The sequence below is a fragment of the Cylas formicarius genome, unplaced genomic scaffold (genome assembly GCF_029955315.1).
Source record: "Cylas formicarius isolate icCylForm1 unplaced genomic scaffold, icCylForm1.1 PGA_scaffold_4__25_contigs__length_36172078, whole genome shotgun sequence".
Classification (NCBI taxonomy): Eukaryota; Metazoa; Arthropoda; class Insecta; order Coleoptera; family Brentidae; genus Cylas; species Cylas formicarius.
This window is the reverse complement of record NW_026844334.1, coordinates 17,001,485-17,019,600: the sequence shown is the minus strand read 5'-3', so window position 1 is coordinate 17,019,600 and position 18,116 is coordinate 17,001,485.

Below are 18,116 nucleotides of genomic sequence, written 5' to 3'. Positions count from 1 at the left end.
ACTATGTGTTCAATTACAGGAGCATAATTATTGTTCTCTAATAAACAGACCATCAAGAGGTTTAGATATGCTGCTAAAATAATTTACCAGGCTAGCATCAAGCGGCACTATAAGTAAGAGTACATAGAAAAACATATTTCAAACTTCTGTCATTATTAATTGTTTTCATGTATATCCTAAATTCGTTGTCTCCTGTATATATATTTTAAGAACCATTCAAAATACACATTTCTAAATTTTGTATTATTGACTTTACTTTTAATAGTTTTTGAGTGCGAGCCTTCTCCTAGTTAGATAGGACAGTGATTTTGGGATGAACTATTTTATATTTGAAATTGCTTATAAATAATTCCCTCGTTTAAACTTCCCACAAGTTACCCTATAGTCTTTCATTTCAAAATAAAAATCAATTAAATGGTATAAGTATTTATTACATAAATTAATTCTGCTCCAATGGAACAGAAGCATTTTTCTTTAGTAAGTATATTAAAAAATTAAAAAAAAATGAATAAAAAGAAAATATTAAATATTAAAAAAAAATATACAGAAAAGATACTTAATTTTATGTCCAAATATTGTACAAATATTTTTGCTAAAATGTCCATAAAAAGATTAGGATTGTTATTCTACGGTAATAGTTATTATATTTGGTTTTTATATTGGATAAAAAAAAATTGATTGTAGCTGTCAATTAATGCAATTATAATTGCGCCTATTTCTAAATTCCGAATTCAGAATTTAACAATAGAAAAAGAAACAAGGGATTTGGTTCTGAACTTTGCTATTAGTTTCTCACATGGCTCTAGTTGGCATTAACGATGTTGTTTTCTTTCGCCAAGAGTAACGTTTTCTATCTATAATCAATATAATATTTATCTATGATCCAACAATCCAAACCAGTGATGATCCAAATTAAGACAAACTCTCACAAAGTGTCACATCCCTTCAAAGGGGGGATGAATGAAATTTCATCGAAGACGCAGTGGGTACTAGTAAATAAAAGGGCTGCAAACCAGCTAAAAATGGGCTGACGCGTATTACTGTAATAAAGATATTTGGAATAATTTAACAAGGTGACGCTGACAAAAACCACTTGGGGAGATGTTGGGTGCTATAATATTCCATCACTCCTAAAATTTAGGTGCATTTAGAATGCATCTCATAAGCAAAACGTAAACATATAAAACCTACCAATTTGAATCCGTAAAGGAAATTGAAATTGAAACAAAATCAACTGTATTTTTGACTGGTTGAAGAAATTGCGGCTCCACTACCGAAGGAAAATCTAATACGAATACTGTGTAGCGTTAGGCTTTCCATCAATAAAATAAGATGGTATAAATTATGCTTGGCATATTCGAAATGAAAATGTTCTAAGTAGTATGATTTCATCCCGTTACTAAAAAACAATAAGAATTTTCTGTGAGACAATAGGAATAAAGGTGTTTGTAATTTAATATCGGCTAATATTTGGAATTATTCTCAACATCGTCGATTTTCTGGTTGTATAAAGAAAAAAAAAAGCTGTCTCAATTTGTGCGTTAACTCCCCGCAAAGACGTAAAATTATTCCACTCGGGAACCAGTCGTTGAATAAATTATGACTCCAAAACTCGGATCGTTGCTACCTATAGGCGCAGTAAACTTCTGGAACCACGTGCAACAGGGAAAAAGGCAGGCAACATTTAGAGTCGCGCCGGCGTTCGGGGAATCGAATGAATTGAAATTTATGCAACGAAAATCTGGAATAATTGGGGAAACTTTAAATTGGTTTTGAATGAAGTTACGTGTCGATGCCGAACGACGGAGGATTTCGGACGCACTTGTTAAGCGATTTCCCTCGAAAGCGATTTTTCTTAAGACAAATTAGATCCGCGAAATCGTTAGGGATTCGTTTGATAAGCCCTGGTCTCCAGAGAAAATGCGGGAGAATCTTAATGCAATGTTAGAAATAACGTTTGGCTTCACTCCTTTGCGGCCACACGAAGGAGAGGAAGATTGCATTTTTTTAAAAACCCGGGGAAGATGTCTGCGGCAGCAGCCAACGTTGCGCCTCGAACGCACCCGAGCTAGCCTTTTGACGTTAATTGTGTCTCCGAGAGGACTCAAAGGGAAGATATTGCGTTTTAAAAGGTTTTCGTTTGGCGTTTTCTCAATTCTCCGTTACCCCCTCCGCACCTACAAAAGGAAAATTATATCCTAAATTGGGCGACTACATAGTCGCTATTACGGTTTTTGTTTGTCTAGAATTTGCAGAGAAAACGTCGGGCGCAAGGAGGGAAGGTTATTACGAGACAAAATATTATGGAAGTTTTAAAGACGGTTTAGGAGTCGTTGTTCGCACAGTGCTGCCTTTAGCTGCTGTTTTATTAAGAAAAATTCCTCGAAGGTTTGCTTTTGGAATTCGGCTTCCTACAAAACGTTTTTATTTTTATTATAAATTTTGGAATACAGTGACTCACAGCGGAAATGATGCAGTCGCTATAACAAAAACGAACTGGTCTGAATGTCTCTCTATTTATTTAAAAAAGAAAAGAACTTATACAAATTAAATTAGTAAAGAGCCTTCTAATAAAGTGTGATTTACTTTTTGTCTTAAATATGCCTTACTCAGTCACAGCTTAAATGATTCAAAACAAAATAAAACCAAATGAATAGAGAAAAACAACTGGATAATTTGAAATACTCCTGCTAATATTTAGTCGGGCCTCCCTCATTCTCGATAACGGCTTGTCGTCTTCTGGATATTGATTCAACTAATTTTCTAGTATACTTCGAGGAAATTGTGTTCCATACTTTAGTAATTTTTACTTTTAATTCATTCTTGTCAGGTATTGGGCACTATTTACTTTGTTTTTTAATGTCACCCACAAATTTTCAATTGCATTGAAGTCTGGTGACTGGGCTGGTGATATTTTACCATCGGATCCAAATAAGTTTATTTTGGTGTCATCGGCAACTATTACTGAATTCCACAAATTTAAATTTTTATCGATATGCTCTCAAGCGAATGCCAATCTCACCCGCCTATTTCGTTGCAGGATTAGTCGAATTTTTTCGGGATTACACCTTTTTCCAAACTGGCTTTCCACCTCGACACACATCTTTGGAGCACTTTTTTTAGTAATTCGATACCTCTCTTACAGGCAATTTGACTTATTCTCGACCGTATTTTCGGTACAGTAACGCTCAATGATATGCACTTGACGGACATATATCACATTACACTGTTATTCAAGTAAAGGTAGGTACATCGTTTCTATTGAAGGAAATAAATTATTTAGACATCTGCTTAGATAGAAGAAACAATAAGTGCAAAAAAAAAACAGTTAGAAAAGAAAAAAAGAAAATATTACAACCCTTTACCGTTGTAGAAGCACCCACAATCACTAAAGTTACACCTACATTGTTCTTGCCCTTGCAAATTAATATTTCTGGGTATTTTAGGTTTTAGACCATCATGCACCACTTTTTATGACGAATATTTCATTAATAAGCAATACAAGAGTTGCCCATATTACACACAGTAAATAAGCTTTGGTTGAACAAAATTAATTGTATGTTTATTTTAATTTTCTTATCTAAAATATTTAATTCAATAATCCAAAATTTTGTAAATTATATTCCTGTTGCGCTAATAAATTTTTACTGAAGTTTTATTCAAACCGACATTAACAAAATATATATTTATGCCCTGAATTAAACAATTCTTAATTTCACATACATTTTGTATTAACTGGAATACAAAAATTATTGCCTCGAATAAAGCGAATGTTCAATTAATGGTGTGTTACCATATTTCTTCAAATTAAAATTCATTTACTGCAAGTAAATCTCTAATTCCGGGAAGCAGAATCTTTTTGCCGCCAGCAACCGTTTTTTTTTGACATTCCGACGGGAACAGAAGCAGTCACGCTACCGGGCGTACATCAACATTTGTATTGCCGCCATGTTATTGGCTGATTGTGAATGTGCATAATAGATAAATTATTATCTGAATGGGGAGAGGAACATCTTGTTCCGGTGTTTCAAGGTATGTAGAAATTAAATTATTTAATATGTAATAGATCCCTCGAACTTATAAAGTGGAAACCTAATTTTGCTGAGTCAAGGAAACCTATTCCTATTTAAGTATATAATAGATACATCATTTATATTGAAGAAAATAAATTATTTAGATATCTGCTCAGATATATATATATATATATATATATATATATATATATATATATATATATATATATATATATATATATATATATATATCATATGTAAAACTACTGCCTGCTCACTACAGTTTTGTTGAATTAAATTCGCCAGTTGTTCCTTCCTTATAATGCAAATTAATTTTACAATGCTTGAAATAAATATTTCACTTTTGTTACTTAAACGAAAAGTTTTCGCAAATAAATAATAATTATACCTGTAATAAATAAAATAGAATTATAATAATATAATTAATTCAAATTAAAAAATAGCTCTCCGAATTCGATACGAATTAAATTATTTAATTAGAACTAATGTGCTTTATTTTCAGCAACTAATTCTTTTTCTCTGTATATTTGAACACGTTTCCATAGTTACGACTGGATTTGACTCAGTCGCACTATCTCAATCTGATGCGTAAAAGCAGAAAATTTCCTGCCTCGATGAGGTCGTTTTGGAGGAGTGGAATTATTGTTTCTTTCATCATAAGTAAAGGAGACTTTCCTTTTGAAATCAGGAAAAATTGGTATATTCACTTCAACAATGTTTTAAATGCATGATGTTTCAGATTGGGACATTACAATTTGGAACACAAGGCATTCAATTTCCAGTTTTGTGTAGAACATCTCTGTCAATCTGTATAGGATTATCCGAAGGGTTGATCGAGGGAAGAGTGTATACGGCTATTCCCTTTTATTCTTCTGAAATTCTTTGTACTTCTTTTAGAATAACTCCGGAATTTCTTAATTTCGTACACCACATTTCTTCTGCGGACAATTTGTTGGGAAAGTCTATAGATGAAATATATCAAACTTCATTAGGTGTAACCAATTAATAAAATGCAAAACCCTTGGTTACAAAAATGTTAAATTGTATTAATTATTATACCCAATTATTCACTAATCCGCAAGATGTCAATTTAAAACGTCACGCTATCGCGTTTGAGAGTTTTGGATAATTAGTCACGGGTTGGGATTGAATGTTTGTCAGTTCTGATGGTTCTGCATGTGTTCTGCATTCAACATGTCACTCAGTGAATTTGTTCCTGCCAGCCGCAGAAACATGCCACATGAATATAACATTCCTCACACACTCGTGTTCAGACAAATTCGTTACTAATATGTCATTCATAAAAATTGTCGCATAAAGTGGTATTTTAGCTTTCCTGAATAATTTTATCTTAAATACGAGGAATCTCGCTGACGTCTGACAGAAATCAGTTTAGGTAAGGTTATCGCAATGCGTATTACATTTGTATGCTTCGTCGGAGGTCGTAACTCTGCTAATTAGTCGGAGACAAAATAGTTGTTTACTAGTTTCACAATAAAACTTGAGGCCTGTTTGTGCTGGTGCTTAAATATAATAGATGTCTGTTTATTTCTATCTTTATAGCTTCTTGGAGCATGGCTAAAATGTTTCTATTGCTGTGTACCGTGTTTGTCGAGCTGCTAAATGTCATTTCATGTGTATGTACAAATATTGAAGACGAATTTCACTGGCAGATCTCTTATCTTCTTATTTAGAGTTTTTGTGCTTAGTATTATCTATCATAGATTTACAAAGAGCGCTCAAAAGGCATCGGACGTGATTTGCATTTATTTGTATGTGTTTGTATGTATTATCTGTAGGTGTTATCAAAATAATCACATCAAAATAATACATTATAATCTCACACTCCAGTAATTCATTGCCCCCTTGAGACTTATTTTCTCCCGTGGTTACCATAGACAGCCACCATTAATATTTAGTAAACGCTGCTAAACTCTTTTTATTTAGAGGTGTGTGGCGGTTAAAAATAGTAGAGAAAATTTCCGTTTTCTCTCAAAAAAATTCTTTAATATGATTGGGGACGAGTAGAATTATAGCTCCCCTGTAAATTTGAAAAAGCTGTGTATAAACATTCTCACATTGAATGAGTGGCTAATGGTTTCCAATAAAATCGTATTTTCTGAACGTTACGCGTCGAACAACTTAGGTCTTCAGGAATACGCAATAAAAAATATTAAACGGAAAATGGCTTGACATTCCAGGCCGAGTCTCTCGGAATTTCTACGCTTTTCAGTCGGCTTCGTTAAAATAAATCGATATCGATATCTTCTATTCGCGAAACAAACGACCCGAGAGTATTTTTTCGTGACGCCCGCTGGAAAAACGCGATCCGAGCCCGCCGCCGTTCCACGGCAATCGGAAAAGCAATTTGGGAACCTGGAAAGTCTTATTAGGGAAAATTGCCCCGAATATAACAAATCTTTCAAACGTCACTCTCGGCGTAATGAAAAATTTTCGCGGAACGGCCGATCCAGACGCAGACGGAATAATTGACGTTCACGAGTTGAATTTGGCCCTTAATTGCTACAGCGGAAGAAATCTGATCAGCTCAGAATGCTACTTTTAATGCTTAAAGTTAGCAGAAAGAGGGGTTTAAATCACCACTCGAATAGTATCGTCGTTCATTGTGATACCAAAGGAATCTCAAGAGTCGAAAAAACTTTCAGCGTTAGTAGCTCAATACGAATAATAATGAAAACATTCAGTGGTGTACAACTGCTTTTTCAAAAATATATTTTGTACATTTTGATAACCTGTTGGGTAGATAGATATTTCATTGACTACATTTGAGTGCGATGCGGATCGTAGCAGTTTAAAAAAGGATCAACAAAATCAAAATTGAATAACATGCAGATGAAATGCAAATTACTAAACCTTTAGATATTTATTGTTGAAAGCGATTCTTAGCGATAATTTAGTATTTTGAAAACATAGTGTGACATAGAAATTGCAATAGCCAGGAAATATAAACATATCTTACTAATATTTGGGAAGTAGATGTGATAAATTTCTTCATAATTACAATATTGACTTACGCCTCCACGCAAGTTTTTGCATTCTCTAATGGCATGATGCTCATCAGATGATCAATATGTGCCTGTGGTAGATATCGATAAGATGACTGCCGATTCAGCCTTTACTATATTCCATGTTGGTTAACAGCAGTATTAACTGAGGACAGTATCATCACCAACTCTAATTTTTTATTTCATAGATATGTGTCGCTCCGTGGCTACCCTCCATTCATGTCCCATTGCCCTGGTTGTACTGAAACAGACTAATTGCACTAAGTTCTAGGAGTTGTTCTTCGCAATCACTGGTTTTTCTTAGAGCCTCGGTAGCTGTACGATGGATCCGGTGACGATTTACAGAGAACTCTGACCAACATCGTTTCACTGTTCCAAACAATTTGAAAATTTCCCAATGAAAGTTATCTAGAATTTATGTAATTTTATATCGCATTTTCAAATATAAAACACACGACATCTATAAACAGAAAAGGGTCGACCTCTTCTGTTCTACTATTCAATCAATGTCGCATAGTGTTTAAGTTTGGATTAGTCGCGAGTAGTGAATAGCTCATTAAGAAACCTATCTATACGATCAAACATTATAATGCTCGAAGTGTATACCAACCACCAATTCGCCGATGGACCCTTTCCAAGCAAAAGGGTCGCCCCTGCGATTCATAAGTTATTAAATTGGGTCGATACGTAACCCGATTATGCAATGTTTGAAATTTTAAAACTCGGTTTTAATAAAAGACAGGTTAAATCCTTTTATAAAAGGATTTTCGATGTGTATGTAACGTCCCGCGTAATATAATCGAGTTATGTTTCGCTTTGATGTCGCACTTTTAATATATTTTAATTGTGCGCTGCGATAAGGGTGCTTTATTCCACGACCCTCGTTCGGAAATGCGGGTAATGCAATAAGGTTGACGAAAATATGTCGATGGAAATTATTGGTCATGTTTACATCGCTTAGGCTTGGCCTAAAACTATATGCAAAGTGCAATGATTAAATAAGAGTTATTTTTGTTTATCACATTAACGAATGAGATCAATGCTGCATCAGCCAATTTTGTTGAAAAAATAGGGCAGGTAACTAATATAAATGTTTTTTTGTAATGTTATGTCATGTTATACATATTATTTTGTTTTAGGTATATAGTTTTGATTTTCTCAATTGTATCGGTGTATGTTGTTCAGACGTAATAGGTACAATAATGGTTATGTGTTATAGTGCAAAAGCTCACAAATAAATATACCACTAATGTTAATAATAATGGTTTCTACAGAATGAGGAATGTCAGGCAACATTTTGCAAATTTAAGTTTTTCTGACTAAAACGATCATGGAAGAGAACTAATTCTTGACAAACTGCAAAGATTGGCTTGCCTCTGCATAACGGGCGCCATGAGAACGGCGCCCACGAGGACGCTAGAGGTTCTGGTGGGGTCGCCCTCTCTGGTGGATCGGGTGCAGGTGGAGGCGGCCAGGACAGCTGTGAGGCTGGCGAGTTGCGGGCTCTGGAGGGAGGGAACCTTCAATCGGGGTCCGTACGACATTTTAGAGGGCTGTCGCGGGGATCGCGGGGTCATGGGCATGCCGAGTGACGTCATGATCCCCGAGATGACCTTCTTTGACAAATTGACCTTTCTCTTTCCATCAAGGGAAGAGTGGAGAGAGGCCAGAGTCGGCTCCTGGGATGGACTTGTCTGGTACACGGACGGGTCCAGAATGGGAGATCTGGCCGGAGCTGGAGCGTACTGCGAGACAACGGAATCGAGCTTGTCGGTCCCTCTGGGTCAGTACGCCCTCCCTCGGACCAGGGAGCTCGAACCAGAGGGGGGTGTAGAGCACTAACAGGGGCCTACACAGGACATTGCAGGTTTAGGAGGCACCTTTGCTTGCTAGTCGTTGGAGACGACCCGGAGTGTAGGTGGTGCATGCAAGGGGAGGAGACCCCATATCGTCTGCTCACCGAGTGCCCTGCCTTGATATAGGCAAGATTGGGAGTCTTCGGAACGGCCCTGATCGATCCGGACTCAGTGCACGGTATTGGGCTAAAGGAGTTGCTGACCTTCTATGGGACGGGCGGCATTCTGGACGCCCTCTAGAGCGGCCTGGTGACCTAAGTGCTTGGACGCCGGCGAGGGCGCCCCCCTTTAATACCAATACCAATACCAATGGAGGCGTTCTAGCACAGTTCTGCGCAGTTGTTCTAGATCAATTTAGTGTGACACATGTGCATTATAAATTGTACGATGTAAGGAACCCGTAGTGATTACTTTTGATTAGTTAAGTCTCTTAAGATAAAATATATTTTAATTAGTTTTTCAGTTTGGTTAATTCCCAATTCCCAATGCTTGATATTTCCTATTATCCAATATTCTTACTCTTTAAACATTTAAGTGACTTTCGGACCAGCAAACTTATGTCAACACAACTTAGATCTCAATGATCAGGTATGATATCGAATCGATTGTCGGTAGACCAACTTTTTACTCATTTTAGCTTAATCTGGGTTTGTGTGCTTATTTAGAGTGGTATTGCAATCGATATTGACTTATGTTTTGTACCAGATTTTTAATATATTTTCAAGCTCATGGGTAAATAGGAAGATAGGTAGATTTTTTTTTATTTCTTTTTTTCCACAAAATTTCTAGAGATTTTTGAAAAGGTAAGGCGGAGGGATTTTTTATACCACATTTAAAAGGCAAAATAAAAAATAAATAAAAAAAATTAAAATAATAAAATATTAAATTCTGTATATTGGCAATAACTGGGTGATTTAATTAAAAAGCTTCAGCAAGCATTTAGTTAGTTAGTCGATATAATGAACTGGTACATGTTAGTTTTTGGTTCATTGACAAATTAATTATTATTATACGGAATGAGAAGCAAGCGCCACATTATTGAGATCCACTTGCCAAATATTTGGTTCTCGGGGTATGAACGTTGCGACAAATTTGCCTGTCCCGCGTCAACGAATATTGATATTACAACGCGAAATCACATCTCTGAGTCCCAAATTCCCAAACTTAATTTCGCAGGTAAAATAGAAAAAGCAATCCGGAGTATATAACCACGCACGCGGTAAATGTTTTATCAAGATGCCGACAGGTTTCGGAAATGACGTACAAGTATAATTTGACTGGGGAAAAAGTAGACCGCCTTTGTACGAAAGTTTTCCATTTCGCGTATATCCCCCGGTTCGTTTGGTTATTTATAAGGTACAATACCCGCAGGATACTTTCCTAAATTTCGCACCGCACGCCGCTGCTTCTCGCATTCCGCGAATATTTTTCTCTACTTTTAATTAAAATGCATAAAAAGACATACGTGGTTTATAAATTATTGATTTGACATGCCCGTTTCGATTAAGCAAATGAAGGTAATGCTTATCAAAAGCCATAGACTTTTTTCACTCTGGAAATAAAACACAGGTCAGTGAAGCCTATTATGATTTACTTTTTTTTTAAGACAACGAATAGCAATATTATGAGTAAGGAATTATACGTATATTGGGAGGATTCGTTGGATAACTAAATTGACTGGCACATGTTCAACTAACAATTTAGGATTGGGCTAGAATATCTGACGTGAAAGCTACATGCAATAATTATTAGTTAATTTCTTTGACATCTTTTACTATAGACCTAGTATATTATAGATATCGTCTGTAGTAAATTCTTTGCTACACATAGCTATTTAAGTTAAACATAAATTGTTATAGACTTTATATTTATTCATAAAAGAAATAACAATTAAATGTTCATTAGCCACTAACAACTAAAAAATTGCTTCATAAAACTCAATTAGCAAGTAAAAAACATCAACTGAGTGTAGACAACTTTTTACCTAACTGAACAGGTAGGTGACTTACCAATAATAGATTCAATGGTGAGAAAATATCACTCTTTCAGCAGTCAGCCGCACATTTAGTAAAAGAGCGCAATACTTAAAAAAAATCACGCATACTCGTGCTAAAATTTATTAGAAAACTGCCCAATACCAACAACAATAATTTCAGTAAGTAAATTGTTACTTGTTGCCGAATTGTCTTAGTTAATAGTTGTTAATTTTTAGTTTGGTCGTCTAATTTTAAACCCAATTTAAGAATAAAACTGAAAATATTAAAATTTTGTGTCTAGGTATTCTTTATTACCAACATCAATGACAGAAGCCAATATGGCGAAATCTATACATGTTTAATTTGATTGTTTTTTTTTTAATTTATTTTTCGTGCTACGAAGTTACCCATTAATTATTTTCGCATACCCAAGCCATCTCCACAGAGATGCGTTTTCGCAAACATGTAATTTTCATAAAAATGACTTATGTTCGACCCTAGGAAATGTAAATATATTCATGTTTTTTCTTATAGCTCATGGGTTAACCTAACATAAAAATTAAATTTAATTTAATTTCAATTACAAAGAAAAATTTATATTAGCGACAGGTCAGGAAAAGATTTAAAGATATCAAATTATTTGAAGTTTTTACGGTCCCCTAGGGACCTGAATTATTTGAATACAGTCCCCAGCAGTCTATATAACATTAAAGGTAAGGTAACAACATAAAATTCGGTCAAACATTGACACCTGCTGCATTGTAATTTGTCATATATTGGGTTTTAGAATTAAAATTTGGATCTAGTAAATAGCAACATAACACCAGCTCTATGCGAAATATATTATTGCTTTGTTTTATTTAATTCATCAAAATTTAGGAATGTAACAGAAATTATTAATAACTAAAAATGAAACATTTTTCTCCTCCAATTTGTTTTTTCCAGAAATTATATATTTTGAGATTTTTTCATGAAGCTTTGGTTAGTTAGAAATGTAGTTAGATATATCCAAAATGTATTCGACTTAATAATAACTGTTTCATTTTGCAATATTGTTGATAATTATTTCGCAAACAATCCTTACATATTTGTGGGACCAATTGGTTTAAGAGGATTATCTGATAGATTTTAAAAGTCTCAAATATCGTAAAATTAATTTTAAAAGGAACGATTTTTTACCCGCCTTTAATCAAAAACATTTTTTGCCAAAATTTTTCGGAACCTTTATAATAAAAATAAGCTTGTTGTTATTATTGCAATAAATTTTAGCAATATCAATAAAAATAAGTTTCCAGCACGTATTTTATAATTTATTATTCGTTTTACGGGCGAATATAAAAGCTTTTGTAACCGCCATAAACGCAAAGTACGTAAAAAAACTTAATTTTAATATTATATTAAAAGGCGTCGTTCTAGTGCTGCGTCGAAACATGTTTTTCGCCACAAAGTTCTTGTCTGTTTGTGGCTCTCAATCCGATTCGCTTTGCCCGCACAAATTTGTCACAAATTCCTGCGTATAATCGCAATGAATGGTGACAAAATTTGTCGTAATTATTCCACACGTCAAATAAAATCCGTTTTAATAATGATAATAATAAAGGCACGAATAAAATATATTTTGTGACGGTTCGGAGTTAACAAGGAAAATTATCGTGTAAAGGTTTGTAATTGCGTTTCGAGTTATGGATTTATGAACGCGTGAAACGCGGACCGTTTTATTAACGACCAAATCATGATACATTGTTTGATCTTGATTGTAACTCCCGTTACGGACGCGGCAATAAATTACGTTAAATTAATATATTTGTTGTATTTGAGAGTGATAAATTTTTTTCAGTCGCGTTTTGCTGCCCCTGTTTCGTGCATATCGAGTGTTCTCTATTCTAACGTCGAAGTCTCTCTATTCATATACGTCTTAATTAACAACAATACCCTTGATTGGGGCAGGCAAAAATATATAATTGGACTCGCAATACGTTTTGTGTATGTGTATTTGAAACAACATGGGCCAACGTTCGCCACATTAGTCATCCAAACAAAAAGTTTGCCATCGAGCACAGGAATCGGATCTGTGTCCATCCACTTTATGGAAGATTTTGCAAAAGGATCTTGGTTTACGTGCTTACAAAATCCAACTCGTGCAAGAATTGAAGCCAAACGATCATCAAGTAAGGCGTAGATTCGTCGAATGGGCCCAAATCGAGATTGGCATTGTTCCCGATTTTCATAAGCGAATTTTGTTTAGCGATGAAGCGCACTTCTGGTTGAATGGCCACGTCAAGAAACAAAACTGCCGCATTTGGAGCGAAGCTAATCGTCAAGTGTATGTCGAAACACTGTCCAGAAAAACTGACTGGTGGAATCGTTGGTCCGTACTTCTTCAAACACGATCATGGCCAGAACGTTACAGTTAATGGTGATCGGAATAGAGCTATGATTACTAACTCTTTCATTCCTGAATTTAATAACCATGATGTTACACTCATACACAGCTCGTGTCATCATCGATTTATTAACAAGTTTGGTGACCGCCTAATTTCACGTTTTAGACCTGTGAATTGGCCTCCAAGATCTTGTGATTTAACACCGCTAGACTACTTTCTATGGGGCTATGTAAAGTCAAGTCTATGCGGATAAGCCACAAAAGCTTGACCATTTGGAAGACAACATTCGCCGTGTTATTGCCGATATACGCTCACAATTGTTGGAAAAAGTCATCGAACATTGGACGTCCATATTGGACTACATCCGCGCCAGCCGTGGCGGTCATATGCCAGAAATCATATTTAAAATGTAATGCCACAAGATTATCTTTCGGGTAAATAAAATTCATGTCAGTCGAATAATCCATCGTTGTTTTAATGCAACTTAAAGTTCTATACATCGAAAAAAAACACCCCTTACTTATTTATCATATACATGTATTTTAATACCTAAACTATTTTTTTATATTTTGCCACACGTCTTGAATGATTTTCTTGGACTCTAGTATTTGATACAATCATCAACCATCAAAAACATTGTTGTCACCAGACCCAATATTCAAATCTTTTTGTTCCGGTCTATCTTCAACACCTATTAGAAATATCATCGTCTGTCGTTCTTAATATTTTCATATTTATTTATTTTATTTTTTTCTCTTCAATCCGGTCCATTTTTTGCTTTTCTTCTTTTTTTAGATATGATCTAATGCTATAAATCTGGTAGCACAGTGGCCAGGATGAACCGAAAAGTTTGAAAAATTATTTAAAGGCTGTTTGTTGTCGGAAATCATGTGATACAGCAAGTACAGGCCAAACTAATGAGAAAATACTAAATTTGTAAAATTAGAGTACCTGCGATATGAGGATTTTTTATGAAGTTCGTGAAAAGATGAAATACCTTAATCCTTCATTGTGGTTATGAGGCATTTATTTAGAAAATTGAGGATGCGGTATCTGAAATTCATTTTGTGATAAATATTTGCACCAGAAATTAGAGTATCTGCCTTTGGATGAGTAAATAATGTGCAAAAATGTCACCTTGGATCCTTTATTCTGAGATAACGGCAAATCTGTAGTTTTTGTAGGAAAAAAAAACTGAAAATAATAATAGTAATAATATAACAAGTTTAATTTTAAATTAAAGCTTAATCAGAATTTTAATATTGTCTTTGAAAGGCTTTGATTTTGCGTAAATTTGCGATTTTTGGATCAGACGAAAGTAACAAATTATGAAATACTTCCAAATTTGTTGGAAGCCTGCTGCATTGCTGCATTTTCTCGCATTATGTTGCCTGTATCTTCGGTACTCTTTCTTGCAGGCCTCTTGGACCTCTTCGGAAAGTTGTCTGATTGGCACCGGACTGGACTTGACGATCTCTTCCGAGTATCAATGTTTTATGGAGAGTTACTGGCATTTTGTACCAAGGAATTTCGGCGGAAATTGTATAATTTTTGAAAAATGAGCCTGCCTTGACTGGTCTACAATGATCCCCAAACGACATCGAAATTCATTTTAAATTCTTGTTTTTTTTTCTTTAACAAGTAACTGGTCCGATCCACGTGCTTTACATTTTCCCAATTGTAACCGATAACTAACTTTTAGAAAATATTCTAAGCACCTAATCTACGCATGAAATGAGGAAATGCTATATATTCCTCATTTATTAGCCACATTTTTTTTCACAATTTCGCTTGAGGAACAAGTCCTAAATATATTTTTGTTGAACATATAATTTTTATAAATTTTGGCAATATGGATAAATTTGTAAATCAAAAACTTGCCACAACACTGAGAGGAAACGAATAAAAAAAATAAGCAGAGATAGGCAGACTTTTATTTTTTAGGAGGGTTTATGAGTCAATGAGCATTCTTAAGATATCTCTAAGCAAAATTAAGGAATTTACTATAGGTAATAGAAGAACACAGATTGAGTTAAATAACAGTCACGTGCAATCCAAAAAACATAATTAATAAGCCCTGATTGATATACGTATCCGAAACTTTTCTCTATTAAGTTCATCCATTGAAAAAAGGTATTTACTTATTCTGGCCACAAAACAGGAAGCAGAACTTGGACAGTTTTTTAAATATTTCTGCCAGAAAGCTAAGGCATAACACGACGCTGTTTACGGTTAGCATGGAGATGTTTGCCCCGCGATTTAATTATTTTTAGATAGTTCAAACCGCACTGCTTGTTTAATGCTGCGAAAAATATCTTGAAAAAAACGAAAAGTAAAATTAGGAATTTTTCAAAATTTTTGGGCCATCCTGGCCCACCGTACGTAGTCCGCTTAGCGTCGCGAAAGTTCGGTACAATTATGCAACTCGTGGTGCATCAAGATTAGCAATATTTACGATCAAAATTGTGAATCAAAAAATACAATTTTATTTTAAGCTGTAAATATTTTTCTTGTCCGTAAATGGCATATTACGCGACAAATTTTTTAAACTTTATTCGCGAGTATGTTTGTGCACATTCATATAGAATGCAGCACATTTATAAACTCATCTCATGTCTAAAACAACTCGTGACTCAAGTGCCGTTTATTAAACGTACACCTCTTCAACAAAACCACAATTAACAACAAAATTAAAAACCATATGACATGTATGAAGCAGATAGTTAAAATAACAGTGACGTTGATGAAGAAGTTTTCAAGATATTGAAAACGACCATCTCACCAGCTGGGCCTTCTCTACCGGAACTATCAAAGTATTTACCAAAGCAGTTAACGTTGCTGCTCGTTTCGTTAGTTAAAAAATAATTGCGTTTAATATAATATGTGATGCTGCTCGCGAGCGCAAAGCCAAACGGTTTTACGTTTTATTTAAAAATAAAATGTTTATTGCCAAAAACTCTGGCAATATGCGATAAAAACATTTGGTTTTCGTAAATATGGGCAATAAATCGAGAATTTATGACAATTTTCGAATTTTAATGAACAATACATTCAATATTCAACATAACGTTTGCGTGATACCTAATTCAGTTTTTTGTTTCCTCCGATTGAAACCTGGGAGTTGTTAGGTCGAATTCCTCCGTGGACGTTGGTGTGATTGTCGTTATATTTGTGTGACGTTTTTCGAATATATGTGTTGTGCTGGAAAATTGCCTTAGTAGCACCAAAAATTAAGAAAATGAATCAATGATTTATCTACGAATCTCCCTACTAATTCGCAGTAATTCAAACATTTTCTATAGAGCTTACAATATATACCTCGAGAAAGTTATTATATATTTTACATTAATAAACTCAAATGTGCAACATGTTGTTCGCACACATTTGTATTTTCTGAATACCAAGCAGAGTTCTTTCTACACTTTCTTATCCCTTGAAATATAAGTTTTGGGATGCCTATCCCTAAGCAAAGATAGCCGCAAATTGCAAATTTTTCTCTAGTGTACTACCTGCTCCTTCTGTTCTGTTCTTTTCCCAGTTTGACCTAGATTTACGTCTCATTAAAAAAATTTATTAATAGAATTGGGTTGGCCAAATTTTCGTATTTTTGCAAAAGGGGGAGGTGAAGTAATGACCCCATCGAAGTTATACTTTCTGAAACAAATCTCTGTCTGATAAGTTTAGGAAAAAAGTGACTATTAAAAATTAAAATAATGATTAAAAATAAATATTGTTGAACTCGAAAGTGTCATTCCAAATTCAAAAATATTTGCAAGACTAGAATAAAATTTACGTTCAAATTGTGACAGATTTTTTTCTCTCTGTCGAAGCAAAATTGCTAAAAAGGTCGATTCTTACAATACTGCTCCTCATGTTTTGTAGTATTTCAAAGATTATCGGATTGGATCATTAGGAACTCGATTCGGCAAACCTGTCAGGGATTGAAAATATAAATCGTTTTTAAAAATCTCGAAGGAAAATGGTTACCGTGGTAAAAAACTTCACAATTCGCAATACTTGTCAGGTCAATATCGACAGCAAAAAATTAACATATTGCTCAAGTAATGGAAAACTTACAAACCAATGACACAGTTTGTTCAGCATAGGTTATGGTCGAATGAAAGCAGTTTGAAATACATCTCTAAAACTCCATTTTCAGGAAATGTCCCTTAAAGTAAGTACACTATAGTGAAAAACGAGACAATAAAAACAAAAGGACTATTTTCTTTTCTAAAATACCCAATTATACAACCGTGAGAAAAATGTAATTCTACGACGTTAGTTTTGGGTTGCTGGGATTTTACCACACGTCAATCGAATGTTTTCGGAAAGATTCCGCACATTTTAAATTTTGACGTTCCTCAATTCTGTCAAACTAATATTCGTAGGACAATCATGTCAGTGAATGTATTCGTGTTGTTTTGCAAAAATGTAGCCGAAAACTAATGGTCGGATGACTTCATTACATTATTTTCTGTATTTCGAAAAATACGCAAAGTTGACTTTATAAAATCTATTTAAGTTTTATATTTATATTACATTATTTTGATATAATTTCATAATGAGAAACATACAAGGAAATCTTTAGGAAAATTAATGAATGAATAAATAATTATAGTTCTCTATAAAATCTCTTTTGTGGCGTGTTTTTTCTTGGTAGGTAGCATGTGCTTATTCGGAATATTGTAAGACTTTGTTATTATTCTTTCTTAGTAGATCATACCTAAAAGTAGATTTCCTTTGGCAACACAAATTCGAAGTTTTCGTCCGGTTTTAAGTTAATGGAAATCCGCGTACTTGAGTATATATTTTCCGAAACTATCACTAAGTAGCAGGTGTA